Source organism: Pseudochaenichthys georgianus, chromosome 11 (assembly GCF_902827115.2).
Source record: "Pseudochaenichthys georgianus chromosome 11, fPseGeo1.2, whole genome shotgun sequence".
In the NCBI taxonomy this organism is placed as follows: Eukaryota; Metazoa; Chordata; class Actinopteri; order Perciformes; family Channichthyidae; genus Pseudochaenichthys; species Pseudochaenichthys georgianus.
In genome coordinates, this window is record NC_047513.1 from 16,075,877 (window position 1) to 16,082,122 (window position 6,246).

Sequence of the window (6,246 nt, forward strand, 5' to 3'; positions counted from 1 at the left end):
TTACAACCTGGTACAAAGCACACAGGCATCTTGTAAAAGTGAATTTATTTTTAGCAATCTCTTATTTATTGGAGGGAATAAATCAGTTATGAGATCTTCTTCTTCTTCTTCTTCTTCTTCTTCTTCTTCTTCTTCTTCTTCTTCTTCTTCTTCTTCTTCGCTTTAATTACGAGTCGCAACCACTTGGAGCATTATCGCCTGTGACATCACTTACGCGAGCCAGAATGGGATTTGGGATTTGTAGTCTTTGTAGTCGCGTATTTTTCATAGTCTTATATTTCAACAGTTTTACGACAAAATGTGACTTTTTTGACATGGAACTTATTGTTTAAGATTGACAAACATCATATGTGTAGTTCGTGGCACAATTCAAACGGGATCGAGAGATAATCTTTCTCTCCCCATTGACTTCAATACATAATTTTTCCGAAATAAGGTCCCATGGGGCGGAAGTAGAAGGGCGGGACTTCGCCTCTCTATAAGTCCCTGACGGCCCCTACACATGGCGGCGTGCGTTGAAGCTTCAACGCTTCTGCCCATTCACTTTGAATGGGGTGACATCACGCTTCGCCGAACTGCATTAAGTAAAACATGTAGCCTACGCCTAATGCTTCAAAAGTAGAGCAATGTTCTACTTTTGAAGCTTCGACGGAAGCGTCAGCCAATCAAATCATAGGCCAGTACAAGCTCTAGCCAATCAAACCGCTGCTTGTGTGTCTGGGGCGGGAGATTCATGTGATTGGTTGTTGGTCGAGTGTCAGACATGCCCGCCAGCAAGCAGCTTCTTCTTCTTCTTCTTCTTCTTCTTCTTCTTCTTCTTCTTCTTCTTCTTCTTCTTCTTCTTCTTCTTCTTCTTCTTCGCTTTAATTACGAGTCACAACCACTTGGAGCATTATCGCCTGTGACATCACTTACGCGAGCCAGAATGGGATTTGGGATTTGTAGTCGCGTATTTTTCATAGTCTTATATTTCAACAGTTTTACGACAAAATGTGACTTTTTTGACATGGAACTTATTGTTTAAGATTGACAAACATCATATGTGTAGTTCGTGGCACAATTCAAACGGGATCAAAAGATACGTTTTCTCTCTCCATTGAATTCAATGTTAATTTTTCGCTTCCGGGGTCCCATGAGCCGGAAGTAGATGGGCGTGACTTCGCCTCTCTATAGGCTATCGGCAGGCTAAATCCAGCGCCATATAGATAGAAGAGTTACGACACCGGAAGTCCAAAAACGGTTATCGTCACGTGGTTCATGGAGACGAGGATCGTTCCCCGGAAGTTCATGGCGGGCAATGTGAATGCATTGATAACAGGAGATAGAACTACGATTTTTGGTAATTATTAGTGAATAAAGGTTTTGATTTGCAATATTTATACAACAAATCGATATGTGTATGTATTTACATCAATATGTTTTAAAAAATAGAATAGAATTTGCTAATATTAAGTGATAATATTAGGATTAGTGTGAACAACTAGTTTACATGTTACCAACAGTGCCTTGGTTAAAGAGCCTGTTGCTGTTTATTTATAGCTTTGAATTCTTTCAAACCAATATTATCTTCTTAAACTTGTATGGTAGTCAGGAGCATCACTTTCTAATGTTTATTGATACATTTAGAGGGAGGGGATCTAAAGTAATGCTTTAAAATTCAGATTAGATTAATTTCTACCATTTTCTTAAATTCATGGTAGTTTCAGTAATCCCCTGGTAATTGAGGACACAAGTTATCTAAATGACTAATGTCATCTTTATGGCTTTCAGAAAGGACAGGAGACCGACAGGTGACTATCAAAGGACTAGCAGCAGCAGCAGCAGCAGCATGATGATGATGTTAAATGTGTTGTTTTAGGAACATCCATTGCAAATACATGGAATTCAATAAACATTGAATAGCATATCATGCAGTTTGTCGGTGCCTTTTCCTCCGTGTTGTCCTGGTTTGCTGTGCTGCCTCCTAGTCGCCACCATGGTTTGCTGTGCTGCCTCCTAGTCGCCACCATGGTTTGCTGTGCTGCCTCCTAGTAGCCACCATGGTTTGCTGTGCTGCCTCCTAGTCGCCACCATGGTTTGCTGTGCTGCCTCCTAGTCGCCACCATGGTTTGCTGTGCTGCCTCCTAGTAGCCACCATGGTTTGCTGTGCTGCCTGGGGATGCTCCAATCGCTCAGAGAAAGGAGTACGAATGTACGGCTTCCCCACTGACACAGAGCGGAGGAAAAAATGGCTGGCTCAAGTCAGCAGGAGCAATTTCACGACCAACAGCAACAAAATATGTGATGTAATTATATACAAACACTGCATTTGCACTTTTTCACAAAACGAAAACCACACCATTGGGAAAGCTTAATGTTTTGTTTAATACAAAAAAACAGGGAAAGGCTTGAAAAACACAGAGTTGAGACTCAGGGTGCAGGGTGAGGGTCTCAGTGCAGGTATTCAGGCTCCATTGAATCCCCCTCTGGTTCTTGTGCTGAGAGAGGGAGTAACAGACAGGAGAAAGGGTTATACACACAGCACACCTATTGGATGGGAAATGCCTTGGAGAGATAAGGTGTTTACTTATATAAAACAGTAGTATTAAACGTACCTTGTGTTTTCACTCTCACTTAAGTCCCTCTCCCTTTGCCATCAATCCAGAATCAGCTGAGCTGCAACATTATACAGACAGGTAATAATCAACAGAATCACAAGGACACAATATGGCTCTGCTAAAAACACTCACTCTTACACGCACCAAAGTTATATTTATCTAATATTTAACTCCCTCCACCCCCACATACAATCCCGTTTAGAAGCCCCTCTTCTCTAATTCAACATGTTGGACGAAATGACATTAAGAGAACGGAATTTACAATTAAAAGGCTGTTCAACGTGTGTTGCTAACTTGCTTCGGTATGCTAGCTTAATCTGTTATCTGTAAACTTTCCCTAAATCTACTAATTTAGGGATAATCCACTGACATCCTTTAATACACATGTTCATTAGAATCAGATGTACTGATAATATCCGCAATATAAATCTTTAAACTTCTTACCTTTAAAAGTCCGTCACGGACGGTCTATTATGCTACAACTCTACAGCTCTGCCAGCCTTGGCGCTAACTTCCGGGGAACGATTGAGAGGCTCCACGATCCGCCATTGCTGTAAAAAAGTGGTCCATTGGAGTGAACGGAGATGTCGTAACTCTTCTATTAAATGGCTCTGGCTAAATCAACCCACATCTGTGTTTTTGCCTGCTCTTGCCAGGATGTCTAAGATAGTTAAACGTTGTGCTGTTGTTGGCTGCAAGACTCGGGACAGGGGACTGCATGCAATGCCATCAGTGGAAAAAGAAATGAATCTGTGGCTAGACTTCATTTACAAGGGACATGTGCCAGAAGACCACGGCAGATTTCTGTTTGTGTGTTCCAAACATTTTACGACGGACATGTTTATGAACTTGTCTCAAGTCCAACACGGATATGCCTCCAAAGTAATGCTAAACCCGGGATCAATACCAACTATCCGGGACCAGGCCAGTGAGGACACATCCAATTTTGAAGCTGTAAGTTTTTATTTAGCGGTGTTTTTCCTGATAAAGCTATCTCTAGCTTGTAGCATGTAGCTTCGCCGGATCAATGTCGCCTCAAACCCAAATAGTAATCGGTTAGGTGTTTATATATTTTTGTAGCATTTTATTTTGTACGCTCCGCAGTCTTTGCTTTGTCTTTTATTTGAATTATCAGGCATTTGCTAACATGTTCAGACATACTGCCGTAATGGCGATCTGTGTGAAGGCTGTAAAGCCACGCCCTAGGCGATAACACAAGTATTTATTCTCCTATTTATTAGTATTTTGTATCCTCTAAAATCATATTGAGTAAGTTATAATAACAAACGTAATCTTCTGTAGGCAAGTGCCGTTTTTTCCAGCGTTATATGTAAAAGCTTTTGTGATTGTAATCTGTAATAACGATCAGATATCATCGATCTGTACGCGAATGAGACATGCCGTTTTTTCCAGCGTTATATGTAAAAGCTTTTGTGATTGTAGTCTGTAAGAACGATCAGATATCATCGATCTGTAAGCTAAGCTACGCTACGCTAATGAGACATGCCGTTTTTTCCAGCGTTATATGTAAAAGCTTTTGTGATTGTAGTCTGTAAGAACGATCAGATATCATCGATCTGTAAGCTAAGCTACGCTACGCTAATGAGACATGCCGTTTTTTGCAGCGTTATATGTAAAAGCTTTTGTGTGTTTACTTGTTTGCGCACATGAATATAAATGGATGTGTGTTAGGATACAACACTGTGTATGTATGCGAGGGGGGACACACACCACGAGTAAAACTGAGCTAAAGCCCCGTTGGTCTGTTGTTGTTGACAAGGCCTTACCTCTAGCAACAGGCTAATTAGTGGCTAGCACTCATTACAGTCAGTCTACTGAGCTCAGCCCCTCTCCAACACATCATCTGTATTGAGTCAGAAACACAGCATGCACGTTACGGTTCAAAACTAACTCAGATTGGAAAAGGCTAAGCAAAGAGCTTTGCTAAATAGAGAGTTTTAGCCCCATCTTTTGGGATTTCAGACTATATTTATCCAAATAGTATTTTCTCATCCTGAATACTAAGTTGAGATGATTTTGTTCTAACTATGTGTTCTTCTTTACAGGCCAGCAACTCACATACTTACTAATTAGTGACAATTTGTACATCCTTTGCTATTATTTACATTTTTTTTATCATGGCGGAAATGAAAGACTGTACCTGGCAGCCCTGCACTACAATGAAAACGCTGAGCGTGCACAAGCCACTACATCCACTGGAAACCCTCTGTATAAACTGCAGTTCCCAAAGGCCAGGAAGGGAGAATGCAGAGCAAAACCAGTAAAGACTGACCCCACATTCCGTAAGTGTTTAAAATATTTATTATACAACTATTTACAAATATAAAATAAAAAAATTAGAAAGAAGTTTCAGTTTTTTACATGCATATACTAATCTAAACCACATTTTTTGTTGTGCTTTTTTTACCATTGCACAGCCCTACGTGGCCAACTTGATGGACCTCATCTTCGACCAAGTCTTTGTGGACCCTGCACCATTATGAGCGACCTGACAGGGAGGAGGTCATCGCCGGGTATGCTACACGGTTCAATTTGGTTGCTGTCTGAACCCAACATCAACATTTCACGGATCAGGAAACTCCCTGCATATCCTGAGGACAACGCAGGCCGGAATCACCACTCTGATCCTGCGTCCAAGGAAGCCCCAGCACCAGCTCACAAAGCTTCTGTAAAAATATTTAGTGTCATTTATACAAAATACAAGTAGGCTACATTTAGTTTTTTTTTATGGGTTTTTAACCGTTGATTTTGACAATAAAGTTCTCAGTTGATATCAAAATGTGTCGTGATTATTCATGTTTGGATGGGTAAAGAATATTCTGATTTCAAAAGCATAAGGTTGTGTGTGTGGACCTTTTTGTCGTACACATGGGTGTGTTATGCCATTGCTGTGTAGTATATAATATAATAGTACATGTACAATGACAGAATGAAAGATTGCATAAAGCCATATACACCAGTATTTATTTCCATGAACAATATTAGCATTCGTTTTACAATTTCAGTCAAAACAAACAAACCACTCACTGCTCTATTTGCCTCAACTGTAGTCCACCATGTTCAGCTCTGTAAATATGCAACGCATTCTGCAGGGAGAACATATTTAGGCACACAGGCTCCAATCCAGGATGGTCCACCATACAGGTTACAGAGTCCTCAAGTTACTGCATCCGTCTTGACACATTGTAATAAACATATATTGAATGACATGTGAAAAATGTATTTAAACAGACAACTTAGTAAAGCTGTCAAAAATGTTACCTGTGGTATCTCCATGCAGCACACATTCTCCGTTCAGAAGGCATCGTGGCACAATTTGCACAAAGAAGTCACTAACTGAGCTTTTAAAAACACATGAAACTACACACATTGCTGACAACTGAGGTGTTGTTGGAGTTATACTTTTTATCATCCTAAGTTATTCAACTTTCCAACGGTTGTTGCACGATGTTGGAAGAAAAGGACTGTAAACTATTAATAAACGCAATGAGGCCATTGTATATATGCTGAAAATATGAATGTCTCCCTTTATAAATATATATATATATATCGCTGTTTTTGCGTTACAAACTGTACACATTGCATTCTTGCTAATTAGCCAAAATATGAACGGAATAAGGAGCAAGCA